Below are 17536 nucleotides of genomic sequence, written 5' to 3'. Positions count from 1 at the left end.
AGCTGCTTTTTTCTTGCCATAATACAAATTCTAACAGTCTATTCAGTAGGACTATCAGCTGTGTATCCACCTGACTTCTGCACAACAGAACTGATGGTCCCAACTCCATTTATAAGGCAAGAAATCCCACTTATTAAACCTGACAGGGCACACCTGTGAAGTGAAAGCCATTTCAGGTGACTACCTCTTGAAGCTCATCAAGAGAAAGCCAAGAGTGTGCAAAGCAGGAATCAAAGCAAAAGGTGGCTACTTTGAAGACCCTAGAATAGAAGACATATTTCAGTTGTCATGAAAATACAGAAAACTCTTTGAATGAGAAGGTGTGTCCAAACTTTTGGTCTGTACTGAAAATATTCATTTTCTCTCTCTATATATATACATTTTTTTTTTTGTATGGGCGAACAACTTCAATCAGGCTATGGTTTGGTTCTGGCGGAAACAGTCACTGGTTAGATGAAAAATAAGTGCAGCAAAAACGCTGCAATCTCTAAAGCTGTTGTGGTTTTGGAAATCGCAGCATATCAATTATACCTACAGAAATGCTGACGGTTTCCCTATAGCTATAATGGAAGCAGAAAGTCCACAGAGGAAACTCAGCGGACTGTCTGTGAAAAGCGCTGCAAGAAAAACTGTGATGTGTTGCCGCTGCGGTTTTTCCCACAACACTGTTTTGCTGTGGCCCGTTACATGGGGCATTAACCTGAAGTTCACAATAGCGCTGCGTTGTCAGTTCTTCTGTTTCACCAGAGGACCAGAAGAACGAACATACAAACTGGTAAAATTGTGGACATCAACAGAGACCGGGGACACCATTGACTATACTGGGGTCCATCTGATGTTTGTTCTTTCTAACTAAAATCACCAGACGAAAAATTTGGACTTGCAGGACTTTAACATATGCGATTTTAGACAGACATTACGATGGAGACTATAACGCAGCTGTGAACCTAGCCTAAAAGGAAATCTGACAGCGCTGCATAAGTAAGGCGTGAATGGTCATACTATAGGTGCACTAGGGGTGGGCTTTCCACTCCCTATAGCGCTGCATTGTCTATCTGTGCCGCCCCATGCAGTGCTCCCATACCTGAAGCTCCGCCCCTTGAGTACCAATTGCTTCAAAGTTGTTTTTCTCCAAATCTACAAAAGTGATCTACACAACAGAGGTATGATGTTTATCACTGTATCGTGCTCTGCTATGTGCTAATGACTATTAGATGTGCTTGGGGGAGATGTTAGACTCCTTGCTTTTTGGTTTGTTTTCCACAACATGACAATCACTCAAAGGCAAGAGCCCACCCACAGTGGCCTATTACAGTACAAACTGTGGTACCTGAAAATTCATGCAGCCATTGGCCCCCATGACTGGCCAAGATTTCTGCATTGTGGTGCATGTGTAAACCCATACAGGAATTAATGACTGCTAATGTAAACATTCGTCCCCATACCACCTTCATATCACCCCGTTTTCTCCGGTAGATGTGCGGCCAACAGGAATAGTTTTAGGCCAAAGTGAAAGATAATGTAACTGGAATTAATGGGATATTACATTTGTAACATAAGCAAACTGAAGGGTTTTACACAATACATTGCTTTATCTATCTTACTCCATTTGTCAGATATAACTGAAGATGTGTCCTCAATGTTCACAACTCATTGCATAATTTTAGACCACCTCTGCTCTCTAGCTGTAGTGGTCAGGGTTAGAGATGAGCGAGTAGTATTCGAAACTGCAGTTTCGAATAGCAAGCACCCATATGAATGCGGCAGGACGCTGGCCCCGTCTGCGTGCCGGCCGGCTCCATTCATTCCTATGGGTGCGTGCTATTCGAAACTGCCGTTTCGAATACTACTCGCTCATCTCTAGTCAGGGTAATGACTCAGTCCATATCCCTGGCCACCTATATTCTCTTCTGTTTCTCTGTAAAGTGCTTTCAGTTGTTGAGCCGTTCTACATTCTTGAACAGTTCCTTGACGGTGCCTTTGTTATCTGTATGTAAATCCAGAGACAAATGTGCAGTTTACATTATCACATAGGGTATGTTGCTGGCCTGAGTGGAAAAGCATGAAGGAGACAAGTAGGATGGGAAAACACCTATAACTAACAATTATTTTTGTCTTTAAATGCGATGTACCATCGAACAACACCCCAGCTGTTCACCCTAGAACCAGCTGCAGAAGCTGCCATACACTTCTCCATATTATGTGGAAACTGGGTATTAGGGAGTCCGTTACCTGCCACTCTCTTTACTTCTCAGTCCTGAGCAGATGACCTCACCCTGCAATGTCCACATGCCTTAAATAATGGAATACACTCCAAAAATGAATGCTAATATTTGGATGCACAATTGCTGCTTTTCTAGGATGCATGCAGTGTTGTATTATACTGTAGTTATACCCATAAGTTATATAACCCTGTACATCAGTCACACTCATACATAAGTCAACAGGACCAAGAACAACTCATAAAAGTTACATAACGTGATTTGGGTTCTGCTAATAGCAAGCAAGCGGTCAGAAGGAGAATTGTTCTTGGTAAATCAGCAAACAGCCATTAAAGGGGTTGTCCCATCACATGGATCCTATCTATACTGCTTGTTAATGTGAATGTAAGACTTTTCCTAAATACACTGCTTCAGCAAAACTGCTTTGTGTGTCCACTATCTTACTTTATTCAATTTTTTGTGGCCACAGCCCTGACCTAGCTGCTCCTGAGTCAAGTGATGTATCTGCTGCTCTCAGGGGGAGGGAGGAGGGGCTAAGTGCACGGGAGCGAGCCTGTGTATCTAGCTATTCCTGTGTCTACACCATGTGACCTAGCTCCCTGCTATCAGATAGGGGAGAGGAGCAGCTTTCATTTCTTCTGTTCTCCCAGTTATCAGGCTAGCTAATTCAGTTGTGTTCATTACGGCAGAGACAGGCAGTCTCTGTATGTAACACAGAATGGAGTTGCTGCTGCCTATACTTTATAGTCCAATGTGGGTGGAGCTACACGTGAATTTGGGGGCGGGGCTAACGGCAGATTGCCTGTGAAACCCCGCCCACCAAATGATGCAAAAAACCAGGAAGAAAGAAGATTTTACAAGAGTGAAGACTGCTGAGTATGTGAGGTGGGAATACCCCTTTAAAGAGATTAGAGTGATATTTCTCATTTGCAGAAACTCATTGTGGCTGTATACACATGGTAATACCTTGCTATGAGCAATCAGAAGAGTTATATATACCGTGCTAACATTGCTGGCGATCACCTATTATTAGGGTCCTATGTATATGGAGTCTCTTACTCCAGCAGACCCCTCTGAATGTGGTGTCAATGGACCATAACCATCATTGGCAATAAAATAGCTTTCTGACTGGGGGATTCGGGAGAGAGATGCGCAATGATCTGCCAATGAATCTTTCAATGAATGGGCCTAGTCCGGAGGGAGGTGTCGTGAGGCAGACGCCGCGGCTGAATCAGCTGCGGAATCCACCTGAACAAACCGCTAGCGCAAAAAAACAAAGAATGCTAGCGTTCTACACAGACTTCTATTGTGAGGGTGCAGATTTTGAGGTGGATTTGGTGTGAAAATCCGCTACCTCTTGCCCCGTGTGAACTAGCTCATAGGGGTTGCAGTCTGAGCTTTCAGAGAAGCTGTCTGCCAGATTTCACACTGAACTGTACTGAGCAGCCTGCAATGTATGAGAATACATGTAAGCTGCAGAAGACAATTGCCAGGAAATTTGTATCAAAATCTACCTATCTGTGAAGCAAGTTATCCTGTGGATTAGGGGTTACTCTTTTGGGACGGGACTACTTATTAGTAATGTGTGATCACTGAAAATTAAAGAGCTTGTCTCATCACAGAAAATCCTTGTAACTGCAACTGGTGATACCGCCTATAGCTTAATATTGACACAGCAGCAACCTTACTGACACAAAGAGTCCATGACCTTATGATCTAAAAGTTAGACTGTATAGGAAGTGTCATGAACTGCTAACCTACCTCAGCCAGTGATTAAGGCTATGTTCACGTATTGGTGTAGAGTTATTCTAAAATTGCAGACAAAAAAAGTCCTGTAAGCACAACTTTGTCGTCCCGAGATGTGATTGGGGACACCATGGATACCTGACTGACCCCATTACAATCAATGGGTCCCTTGGAATCCAATGTTATCCATCATTGGACTCATCATTTCTAAAGTTTAATTTCTTCTAAAATTAGCTGGGATTTCCTGCTGTGATGAAAAAGGTCTAGAAAAGGGACACCAGCAAAGACCGGGCAGAGGTGCGAACAAAGCGTGGCTACAGGAATGATCAGGTGAGTTCTGCTTTTACTATTTTTTATTTTTAGCTCTTTGTGCCCCTTTTCACTAACATTTTATTCTCCAGGAAAACCCCTTTAAGTTGCTTAAAGTGCAAATGACATTTTACACTACAGGAAATACATTTCCTCCCTCGGCTTAGCAGTAGCATGTATCTCTCAAGCATCATTGCGGCACAATCCTCCTCCACCGCAATATCACTGTAATCTTAGTTTCCACAAGGCCCCAGTTACTACCAACCACATCAAGTATGTTACAACATGCAATAAAATCTATTTTGTTATCGATGTATATCATTATTGCCACGTTTAGTACTCAGTTTACCAGCAAATGTGAGCCAACATAGGATATATACCTTATAAAGATTATGTAGTCTGTAATGGATACAATTTAGTGTGACCCATGACAGAATGGATAACACTAATGTATTAATGATGTATTAAAGGGATCCTATCATTAAAACTCAATTTTTTCTGCCAAACATGTAGGAATAGCTTTAAGAAAGGCTATTTTTCTCCTACCTTTAGTTGTCTTCTCCGCACCGCCATTAAGGTATATAATCCGGTTTTCATCGGTATACAAATGAGTTCTCTCGCAGCACTGGGGGCGTCCCCAATGCTGAGAGAGAAATCTCCACTGCCGCCTCCATCTTCTTCAGGATCTGGTCTTCTTCTGGCAGTGTCTTCAAACTTGTAGGCGTCGGGCAAAGCTGACTGCGCATGCCCACTGGCCACAAGAAAATGGCCGCTTACACAGTATTGTAAGCGGCCATTTTCTTGTGGCCAGTGGGCATGTGCAGTCAGCTTTGCCCGACGCCTACAAGTTTGAAGCCACCGCCAGAAGAAGACGTGAAGACGACCTGTTCCTGAAGAAGATGGAGGCGGCACTGGAGATTTCTCTTGCAGCATTGGGGACACCCCCCAGTGCTGTTTGAGCGCTGGGGCCCGCCCCCAGTGCTGCGAGAGGACTCATTTGCATACCAACGCAAACCGTATTATATACCGAACGGCGGCGCAGAGAAGATAACTAAAGGTAGGAGAAGAGTAGCCTTTCTTAAGGCTATTCCTACGTGGTAGGCAGAAAAAAATTGAGTTTTAATGATAGGATCCCTTTAAAGCTAACATACTGGTAATACTGACACATATTCAGTGAGCGGGAAGGGTGTACTATATAGCTTAATAAGGTACTCATATTTGGGGAAAATGGTGCACTTGAGACCCAATGGCTATATCCTCATCGATCTGACTACATGATAAGGCAACAGGACATGTGACATAAGTATAATCTTTAATGGGAAACTGTCAAAAGAACCTAGCGTCACAACCCAGCCCGATAGATAGATAGGTTAGTGTCACCAGAACCAGCATATCACCCCAGCCCTGCAGATAGATAGGTTAGTGTCACCAGAACCAGCATATCACCCCAGCCCTGCAGATAGATAGGTTAGTGTCACCAGAACCAGCATATCACCCCAGCCCTGCAGATAGATAGGTTAGTGTCACCAGAACCAGCATATCACCCCAGCCCTGCAGATAGATAGGTTAGTGTCACCAGAACCAGCATATCACCCCAGCCCTGCAGATAGATAGGTTAGTGTCACCAGAACCAGCATATCACCCCATCCCTACAGATAGATAGGTTAGTGTCACCAGAACCAGCATATCACCCCAGCCCTGCAGATAGATAGGTTAGTGTCACCAGAACCAGCATATCACCCCATCCCTACAGATACCAGGATCAAATGGTGGTTTCCTCTGTGAATCGCTGCCTCGGTTGACGAAATATCGCTGTTTGTATCATTATGCCAATGAGCTCTTTGGAGCAATAAGGGCATGGCCATTGCTCCAAAGAGGTATGAAGCAATACTGTGATTGCTCCAAAGTGTTAACGTGTACATTCACAAAACAGCGATATCTTGGCAACAGAGGCACCAGTTCACAAGTGGAGAACACCATTTGATTCAGGATATCCTAACCTATTTATCTGTGGGCTTAGCGGAGGTGCTGGGTTCTGGTGACAGACTCCCCTAGAAAAGCGGCAGCACAGAAAGGATAGTCACATCATCTGGACTCCTCTGTCCTACTTCAGCTATTTACAATGTGGTACTATGGGGTACGTAAAGCTCTTGCAAATGTATGTTTTAGATTCAAAGCTTCTAAAATGTCATCTTCACCTTCCAATTTCCCTGCTAGCCATTCAGATGCTTACTGGTCAATTGCTGGAGATTGGCTGAATGGGCATGGACGAGTTGGGTTTCTTCTTAAGTCTTTAACCCATTGCAGGCCAGTTTTAATAAACTGTCTCCCCCGGGCAGGTTTAAGTATTGCAGTTACTAGAGACACACGAAAGTACATTTCCCCCAAAGTTAAGCTGAAACATAAGAGAAATGCATTACTGCATGGGCACTGAGCAGTCAGCGTGCCGGCCAGTTATGGTGATGGGTCTCTGGCAGGGAAAGAGTTGCTCGGTTTTGTTGTGTATGTTCTGGCACAGTTGACTCATGGGAACTGACAAAGCTCGCAGTCCTGGCAAACAGCGTCTCATTCAGATGCACTTCCCAGCTGTCTGACAACTTGGTACATCTGAAAACCAAATGGCATAAATGAATACATCAAAAGCTTCCTCCCTACACAGGCACACAAAGGCATTATAGGCTCATTCCCCCGACACCACATCACTAATTCACATCCCATCATCTCACACTTAGCAAATGTCTAGATATGGACAATAATGAAGGTTTTATACCCAGATTGTTGTATTATTGTGACACTTTCTGACCTCATTTGTTCTATAAGAAAAAGGCATCAGATACATAGAGATGATATAGATGTGGCAATGAACCGTAGGAACGTATCTTCAAGGTTCCTCAAGCAGAATTCATAGCGTGCAACCTGCGTCATTTTATTTAAGGTGAATCATCTGATCCTATAATAATGGTTAAAGGGAAACTCTGGGCATGTTGTATACATGATACAAGGCCTGAAAGGGGTTCAAGGAATAGGAGCTTGTGTTCTATGAATCCTTGTGTCACATCTTACACTTTCAAGCCCTGCACTAGGCATAAAAAAAAAACAAACAAAAAAAAAAACACAGAGGGAATTTATCAAGGGTCTTAAACCGCTTTTAATAAGAGTTGGAGGGGGGGGGTAACAGGATTTTTAACCTTTTGAAATTTACTATTATTTATTATAGAAAATGGTGTAAATTAATGGGCAAATTTGGAGTTTGCCTTACGTGATGTGCGGGAACAAAGCTGTGCTGATATACAAGGGTTAGCGAAGGTAGCAGCATCCTGGACACAAGGGCTAGTGAAGGTAGCAGAATTCTGGACACAAGGGCTAGTGAAGGTAGCAGCATCCTGGACACAAGGGCTAGTGAAGGTAGCAGCATCCTGGACACAAGGGCTAGTGAAGGTAGCAGCATCCTGGACACAAGGGCTAGTGAAGGTAGCAGCATCCTGGACACAAGGGCTAGTGAAGGTAGCAGCATCCTGGACACAAGGGCTAGTGCAGGTAGCAGCATTCTGGACACAAGGGCTAGTGAAGGTAGCAGCATCCTGGACACAAGGGCTAGTGAAGGTAGCAGCATCCTGGACACAAGGGCTAGTGAAGGTAGCAGCATCCTGGACACAAGGGCTAGTGAAGGTAGCAGCATCCTGGACACAAGGGCTAGTGAAGGTAGCAGCATCCTGGACACAAGGGCTAGTGAAGGTAGCAGCATCCTGGACACAAGGGCTAGTGCAGGTAGCAGCATTCTGGACACAAGGGCTAGTGAAGGTAGCAGCATCCTGGACACAAGGGCTAGTGAAGGTAGCAGCATCCTGGACACAAGGGCTAGCGAAGGTAGCAGCATCCTGGACACAAGGGCTAGTGAAAGTAGCAGCATCCTGGACACCTTCAACCAGCATGCACAGGTAGCCCTTTCGTGCCTTTCTTACGGATCTGGCACCCCTCCATCTAGAAAATGTTTGTAAAATGCAAAAGGACTAAAATAACAAAAACATATTAGTCAATTGTTTCCCCCCTGCCATAATCCAGCTCTGCCACTGCGTCTCCTCCGATCACCAGTGTCTGTCTACTTGCATATTCAGCGGCCACGGTGGTCAGATGCAGGAATCATGGCTCCCTTCACATAGTCACAATGCCAGCAATTGGGCACATTCATTGGCTCTATGCAAGTAAAAGAACACAGAGAGACTGGAGGAGAGGCAATGGCAGTGCTAGATTAATGGTCATTATTTCTCTTATTTTAGGCCATTTGCAGGTGTGATAACTAGAGATGAGCGAACACTAAAATGTTCGAGGTTCGAAATTCGATTCGAACAGCCGCTCACTGTTCGAGTGTTCGAATGGGTTTCGAACCCCATTATAGTCTATGGGGAACATAAACTCGTTAAGGGGGAAACCCAAATTCGTGTCTGGAGGGTCACCAAGTCCACTATGACACCCCAGGAAATGATACCAACACCCTGGAATGACACTGGGACAGCAGGGGAAGCATGTCTGGGGGCATAAAAGTCACTTTATTTCATGGAAATCCCTGTCAGTTTGCGATTTTCGCAAGCTAACTTTTCCCCATAGAAATGCATTGGCCAGTGCTGATTGGCCAGAGTACGGAACTCGACCAATCAGCGCTGGCTCTGCTGGAGGAGGCGGAGTCTAAGATCGCTCCACACCAGTCTCCATTCAGGTCCGACCTTAGACTCCGCCTCCTCCAGCAGAGCCAGCGCTGATTGGCCGAATTCCGTACTCTGGCCAATCAGCGCTGGCCAATGCATTCTATTAGCCCGATGAAGTAGAGCTGAATGTGTGTGCTAAGCACACACATTCAGCAATGCTTCATCACGCCAATACAATGCATTAGCCAGTGCTGATTGGCCAGAGTACGGAATTCGGCCAATCAGCGCTGGCCAATGCATCCCTATGGGAAAAAGTTTATCTCACAAAAATCACAATTACACACCCGATAGAGCCCCAAAAAGTTATTTTTAATAACATTCCCCCCTAAATAAAGGTTATCCCTAGCTATCCCTGCCTGTACAGCTATCCCTGTCTCATAGTCACAAAGTTCACATTCTCATATGACCCGGATTTGAAATCCACTATTCGTCTAAAATGGAGGTCACCTGATTTCGGCAGCCAATGACTTTTTCCAATTTTTCTCAATGCCCCCGGTGTCGTAGTTCCTGTCCCACCTCCCCTGCGCTGTTATTGGTGCAAAAAAGGTGCCAGGGAAGGTGGGAGGGGAATCGAATTTTGGCGCACTTTACCACGCGGTGTTCGATTCGATTCGAACATGGCGAACACCCTGATATCCGATCGAACATGTATTCGATAGAACACTGTTCGCTCATCTCTAGTGATAACCCATCATATACCAAAATTGCAATGGGTAACGTTACACTGAGGAAAGGAGCGCCTTATTGCGACACAATTACAGGGGAAAAGCCCTAAATGTTACACATTGCATATTAGGGGGTCTGAAAATGAACAAGTTTATGAAGATTGACAGAAGACTGAAGACTGTGTAATGCTATTACTTACAGCTTTATTTGCGATTTCAGACATGCATCTAGAGGCGGATGTTTATACGGTATGTAGCCAGGAGATAATATTCAAAGCGGATCCCTGGATAAAGATATACTGTGAGCAGAAAGCAGAAGAGGCTCATATAATACACAAAACTAATAAAGTAACTGCTTGGAGATGAGATAAGGCGGCGTTGTAATAAGTCGCTGTGGTCATGTACCAGTCGATAAACCCAAAGATGAACAAGCTATTTGTGTCCACAGAGGACGCTAACAAGATAAAATATTAGCATATGCAAATAAGATGGAGACGCGTACTGCAGCCTTCCATCATGTACGGACTGTCATAGTCTGTACAGAAAGTATTATGTATATAGGTTATGGACAGGTCATGGATACACTGTCTACCAATAAGTACATGGACACCTGTGGTAGAATAGAAAAACAACATTTCTTCCTATACAATAGTTGGTAGAGCCCAGCAGATGCTTCCTTATGGATGGGATTGAGCGACACAATACTACTGGATGCCTGGTGAAACTCCTGGTGTACGTGAGCCATCAGTCGGGTGCGGTTTCTCTGGCCAGCACTTGTCGGTCTCTATCTCCCAGTTTCGGGGATCTGCCGATTTGGGGCACATTCGGACAATCACCGCTCACCTTCCACTTTGTAATCACATAGGCCACTGCCAATTTTGGGCAATTCAGTTTGCTTGCTATGTCCCTTAAGGATCGACCATTTCTGGGGTACCCCACAATTACCCCTTTCTCGAAATCAGACAACTCTGCACTTTGTGGCATCTTGCATGTCACTAATGCCAATGCACTAATGCCAATGCTGTTCCTATTTATCGGTGGAAGGCGTGACTTACATCATGACTGCAGAAATCTTAATTTGCATGGGTGTCCAAATACTTATTGGTAGACAGTGTATAAAGACAGCAAAGCATTAGCTCTGGTCTGGCATATCGAGGAACATAATCCAGTCACGTTTGATGGTCCTTTATTACAAGGCAATAAGCAGTCACAATAGGAAAATTGCACCCGCTGTGGCTGTCAGGCTTTATTATACTTACCAGATCAAGCTTACTTGAGAGAATTATAAGCGGCCATCTTGACCCAGAGTACTGTCCCTATATTGTATTAAATGTGCCTATATTTTGTGTATTAGTAAGGTCTATGGAAGCGATTTGCTCTGGATTAAGGACCACTAACCATAGATAATGTCCTATACAACTTTACTGTATCTCCCTTAGTTGTTCCCCAGCAAAACACAGAACAAATCAACAGCAGATTAAAGGGGTTGTCCAAGACTACATATTGATGGCCTATGCATAGGAGACGGTGGGTGTTCACATTTGGCATCTCACTGACTAAGTAATATCTATATAGTGTACAGAGCCAGAAGCAGCTGCGTACACTGTATAGTGGCTGTACCACGCTACTGCAGTCCATCTTGCATTCAACCGGTGGGGTGCTGTCTGACGTATCCTCAGGACAGGCCATCAAAATATAGTCGTGGGCGACACCTTTACCCGGAGGTGTAACTTCCGCTCCTGTGTCCCAACACATAGGGCCCCTACCTACCATGACCCATTTATAAGAACATATTTTATGGTTCTAATGGACCATTGGGGGCAACTGCTTCCCCTGTACCTCCTATAGCTATGCCCCTGCTTTTACCTTCTGTGTTCTCTACAGGGTTTGTGCAAAACGGTTTATTTAAGGAACATGCAGAAAATTCTGTCGACTGAAACTTTGGGGCAAGATTATCTGCCGTGTATTGTATTATTCATTCCTATTCAAATGTTCCTTTAAACAGTAAAAGGAAATATAAGAAAAAAAATAAAAGTTACCAGCTGAGAGCTTCCGGCATTAACTGAGAATACGTAATGAGGCAAATAATGATCATTAATAAGTAAATCCTGTAATAAATAAACCATGAGCTTGAAACGGCCATACCGCACGTAGTACACATCTAATAAACTGCGCCCACACCCACCGCTCACAACAGCCATATAGAACATAACAATACAATTTAGCAGATAAAAATGTTACGCCAATATACCTTCATAAATATAGTCCTGCCATCCAGATTACAGCTCTCAGGAATCTTACATAATTCCTTCCGCTTCCTAGAAGGATAACCAGGCCATTAAAGCAGATAGAAATCAATATAATCGCCCCTTAGACACCTCACAGGAACCTTCAGGCTGTATGTGTGAACAGCTGCAAGGACTGAACAAGGGACGGGCTGCCGGCATTGCCATGACTTGTTCTGCCGGTGGCACCTACTCAATTCCAGCAGGGGAATGCCAAAAGGCTTGTTAATAGGTCATGTCAGCCAACGTCTCACATATCATAGACCAGTGAAGGTCCAGGCGGTCAGACCTACAGCGACTATGGACAAGGAGTCTGTCAGAAGTCGTGACCCCTAAAACAGGTGATATCTCTATACGGAGATTATTGCAAACAGTGTAAACTAGGGCTGAGGTAGGGAGTTGGAAAAAAAAAAAAAAAGTTACCGACTCCAGTTTCAAAATAAAATATTAAATTATTTTAAATTATGTTATTTAGTTATTACTATTGTATAAGTAATTAGATACAAAGTGTGTGACATATTCACTTCATATGGATTCAAACATTGGATTTTTAATTAATTAGAAGAGCCTTAGGTTGAAAAGAAATCTGATTCTGGAATTGGGAAGCGCTTTATGACAAGGTTTTTGATGTGTTTGACAGTTTTGGTGATGGGTCGGGAAAATCCACTTGAGCCTAAAGCCCCACGGTGTGAAGACGCAGCCCTTTTGCCATGGTAGAAAAGCTGCAGCAAGTTGTGTTTTATAGTACCTGAAAAGTGGATGGGATTCTGGCTAATCCCAGCCATACATTGCAGAAAAAAAATCTGCAGCGAAAAAAGCTGCTTTTTCAAGAATGCTCTCATTTTGTAAATCACGGCATGACAATTATAACCACGGATACGCTGATGTTTTCTGTACAGGTGTAATAGGGGCAGAAAGTTTGCAGAGCAAAATGCAATGAAAAAAGTGACAGAAAAAATTTGACACTTTTTTTTTCAGCTTTTGCCCCACATTATGAAACACAGGAAATGATACGATATACGGTAGTTTATAAAGACTGCATATGGTGGTTTATGGGCTAACACCACCCCATATACCAGCACAGTCTACTTTTTTGCAACCCAGCTTTCCTAGAATCCTAATGGTAAATCAGCCTTGTTCTGTAGCAAAACAAAAGTGGGGATAAATCTCGGGCTGAAGAGTCTCACAGTGCCGTGCTATGAAAGCTGTAGCCATATGTGCTGTCACCCAGCTGTAAAGAGAATTTTACATTATTTTTGCCCTCTAAGAATACGCCTCAGGTGCAATATTTTATTAAAAAGTACATGTCATAATGTATTACCATAGATGTTTCCTGCCCAGATGTGAAGACACCTAAACAGAGAGAGTGAGTGGGCTATCACATGTGTCATAATACCGTCAACTTGTGTAATAACCAGGATAGGCATAGAGGCCACAGGTGGCCATATAACATTACAAGGAGTTTACTACCACCGAAATCTCTGTAGGGGCTGTTGGTGCAATAGTGCACATAAAAGTGCAAACTTTAAATCTGCATGCAAAAAAGAATCTCGGTGCACCAAGGGTGTGGCCAGTGCACCCAGTTTTCTGTCACTTGTTATGTTGAGGAGTGCTTGGGGTGACCACAGATTAAAAGGGTGTTGTAGCAGGGGCAACACGGTGGCTCAATGGTTAGCAGTGTAGCCTTGCAGAGCTGGAGTCCTGGGTTTGAATCTCACCAAGAACAACATATGCAAGGAGTTTGTATGTTCTCTCCGTGTTTGCGTGGATTTCCTCCCATTCTACAAAGACATACTGATAGGAAGAAAAAAAAAAGTACATTGTGAACCCTATATGGGGCTCACAATCTACATTTTAAAAGGGTGCTCTAGTAGGTACAATCACAACCTGCGTGCACACCAAAGAGCTCATTCGCATACAGGTTACGAGCTGAATGTCCTATGTCACCCAGCATATAAGGGGTTTACAATTATTATGGTGGTTTCTCTAACACAAAACAACTCAAGATCTTGAGCAAATTCAGATTTTAGGTTAATAGATTAACACAGAACTTCTTACTGGATCTTGTCAAAGCTCGGATTGCCTGCGGAATGAAATGTTTTTACCCATAATAGACGATATAAGGAACAGCAGGTGTTACCATAAAGGAGACGCTCTCCAGAAGCCTCACAAACAACAGTGTGGAACATATTATTTAGTGACATTATCTGCCATAAAATCCTGGGTATGATGAGCTCCAGCAACATTACTGCAAATGGATGGAACGTCGTAAATCACATTTATTATCTCGTCTGACACCAGGACTAGAATACATCTACATGCAGAATAAAGTATTCCAACTACTCCAGGAGCTGAGAGAACTGGACTTGTTCATGTTCCCATCTGACAGTGTTCCTGGTATGCGGGTCAATGACTTCAACGTCACTGAATGGAGAGTTCTCATTACAAATTAGACATTTCCGGTGCTGCAGTGTTATACGACTCTGGTCCCATACCAGGCCGACAGGGTTCTCTTCATGTAATGGAACATTTATTTATTGCCTGGTAGTTGCAAAATTGTGTGGACGATAACAAAGGCCCCATAGAAGTGTGTCTTCTTACGGATCTGAACAACTTACGTTCCAAAAGGGGTAAAGTAACAAAACACTATATAGACGAGTCAGACAATGGAAACCGCCACTGATCATAGTGTACAGATGTAGCAAAGAACTACAGTCCACTTACTGGACACCTGGTGTCTGTACAGTTTTTCGGTACCCCTCAGCTTCAGAGCGCATGCGCAGAGTACATGCCCAGCTTTACTAGAGAATGGAGCAGATACCAGGAGGACCAGAGATGAAATCAATGCAACTTATCGGACTCATGTCTAGGTAAGTATAAAGGTTTATCTTTTACTTATCTTTTGTGCACAGATAGTGTTGTTATATGTCTGTATGGGAAACTAAACCTCTGGTCCTTAAGGAGCTGTGGGTTTTTAGTGTCTTATATGAAGTGGTGATACTTGATACATTATCACGCTGCATCAATTTCTCAGTGTCAGATTTGCTACATCTGTATCCTCCTGACATTGCTAATCCGGTCCTTTTAGTGTACACCTTGCAAAGAAAATGCACGACAGCTCAGTGCGTCCTGGTAAAAGTGAAAATAGATTTTGCTGCACACACTGTTTTGTGATCAAAGGAATATAGAGATTTATTTTACAATATAGTTAACGCCTTTTGACACAATGTAAAATATTGGCATAGAAAGACAGGCTAGATCAATTGGATATGACGTTTCGGTCCTTAGACCTTCATCAGACGCGATCTAGTGTGGTAGCAGGATCAGTATAAGTGTCAAGGCACTTGACACTTATACTGATCCTGCCTTGACACTTATACTGATCCTGCCTTGACACTTATACTGATACTGCCTTGACACTTATACTGATACTGCCTTGACACTTATACTGATCCTGCTACCACACTAGATCGCGTCTGATGAAGGTCTAAGGACCGAAACGTCATATCCAATTGATCTAGCCTGTCTTTCTATGCCAATATTTTGCATTGTGTCAAAAGGCGTTAACTATATTGTAAAATAAATCTCTATATTCCTTTGATCACAAAACAGTGTGTGCAGCAAAATCTATTTTCACTAGTATATTTGGGTCGAAGGACCTTTTTTCGCTAGCAACACATATAATTTTAGAGTGTGTGGTACCATTGACTTTTTTGCGTCCTGGTAAAAGTGACTTATAATTTCCAGGTTTTGAGTTTAGTTAGAAATTTCACTGCCTAGGCGCTTAGCTGGAGGTGAATGTGGATAATGTACAGTACGCAGCTTACTCTACTAAACGCTCTGACCCAGATTCATAAATGTGCGCCCTCCAGCTAAAACAGAACTATATTTACTAGTTATCCATCCACCAATGCAAGATTTTCACAATCCATCTGACTATTATTCAAAGTGTATGTTTAATTCTCACCTTGATATTTGCCAATTTTAAGACTTTTGTCTTCGCCCCTGTGATATCTGCCCTATCTCTACTTTTTGTGGGTCTTATTATAGTCAAAGTTTTCCAAGATTTTGATATTGCTGACGTATTCTGATATCCCAGTCAATAGCGGATATCAGCAGCTGTGGCGAAGGTAGATCGAAAAGTACAGCGTCGAAGCTCAGCTCCTATTCAAGTGCTGGCCCAGAATCGGTCCAATATTAAAGAACTATCCATATAATAGGGCTTCAATAACAAAATCCTAAAAATCCATTTAAACACTGTGCAGCTTTGTGTGTGGGTGTTTTTTTTGTTAGCCCTTACAGGATTCAAAATTTTTTTTATATGGCGGCTTAGATTATAAAACATTGGGCCTGAATTATTGATATATTTCACATAAGACAAACCAGCCTATCGCTAACATTTACTAGGCTAAACAATACTGACAAGCAGAGGATTTCTAAACTGTACTTACAACACTGTAGTTACCTTGAGAATAAACTGGCAGTGTCCAATATCATTCCCGTCTCCACAGGTCACATCTGCTCCACCTTACAAGTTCTCCCTCGGATCCAGAGACATGCAGGTGCCATGTTTATTTGCTTGAAACCTTGCGCTGATCTGAAAAGAAAAAGCAAGATCTCGGTTGCTATAATATCTCAAGTCTTATATAGTACAAGACATTGCTAAGACTAGGGCTTAACCTCCCTGAGCAAATATATAGCAGTTCTAACATCGTCTTTGTTGTTACTGCTATTTGACAATGAAGCCAATATCACTGAGATTTCAATACGAACATGTAATAATGGAGGCGGTCAATGCTAGGAAGTCATTTATACCATCCTCCTCCATGAAACTAACATTATTGCACATTCGGGTTGGAAGCATCTGCCAAACTGAGATTTCTGCATTGCATTGACAGTTGGGTTTACCCCCCCAAAAAACATTTATACTTAATCTAATGGTTGGCATTGCACATAGTAATATATGGATTATGTGCAAATGTTTTTCCATGGAAACCCTCACAAACCATTTGTTGGTGGGGTCTGTACTCTACCACCAAGCTATACCAGCACCAGAGCCCCTTCGTCCCAGGCACTGGACCCTATTGATCATACGGTGATGGCATCTCTAGTGATATGCCACCACGTTTTATGATGGTGATACCCCTTTAAAAACCTCACTTTCTGTGAGAACTGCTGGCTGCGATTATGCCATGGTCTTTATGCAACACTTTTTGGCTGTGACTCGCTACACGGAGCCTTTGCCAAGTGCCCCTACTGGATTCCCCTAACAGTATCTCGATACCGCAGTGTCACCGCAAATACGGCACTAAAAATATTCATTATAGAACTGGGAAAAGTAATTTTATTAAGGTACAAAATGGTGCAAATTTATATAAAGTAACATTTACATTCACATTAAATTGAATATCTTTTATGTGCTACATTAATAATTCAGAACATATTTATGGAAAATACAGTCACATAAGGATTTAGAAATGGCTGCAGAGCAATGGTTTTATTAATATCGACCTATAGATATAAAAACAGAAACTACTCGATCATTTACATTTACATTTTGCATTAGCAGTAATAAAGTCAGTTATATACATACACCATATACAGTG

The 17536-nt window shown here is 42.9% G+C and overlaps 1 protein-coding gene across 2 annotated transcripts in view; it reads right to left on the bottom strand.

The window, feature by feature from the left end:
• The window catches only part of PAG1 (phosphoprotein membrane anchor with glycosphingolipid microdomains 1), a 57503-nt gene extending 40950 nt beyond the window's left edge, over positions 1–16553 (bottom strand). Inside the window, exons 1-2 of one of the 2 annotated variants that reach the window (XM_075270447.1) lie at positions 16382–16553; positions 9846–9929 (exon numbers count right to left, since the gene is read on the bottom strand). The gene's annotated coding sequence lies outside the window, so the exon portion shown is untranslated. The remainder of the gene's footprint in view (positions 1–9845; positions 9930–16381) is intronic. The other variant, XM_075270446.1, reaches the window with a different exon arrangement.
• Positions 16554–17536: the final 983 nt, after the last annotated feature.

The sequence above is a fragment of the Leptodactylus fuscus genome, chromosome 4 (assembly GCF_031893055.1).
Source record: "Leptodactylus fuscus isolate aLepFus1 chromosome 4, aLepFus1.hap2, whole genome shotgun sequence".
In the NCBI taxonomy this organism is placed as follows: domain Eukaryota; kingdom Metazoa; phylum Chordata; class Amphibia; order Anura; family Leptodactylidae; genus Leptodactylus; species Leptodactylus fuscus.
The sequence above is the reverse complement of the archived record's forward strand: the minus strand, read 5'-3'. Positions and strand labels throughout refer to the sequence as shown.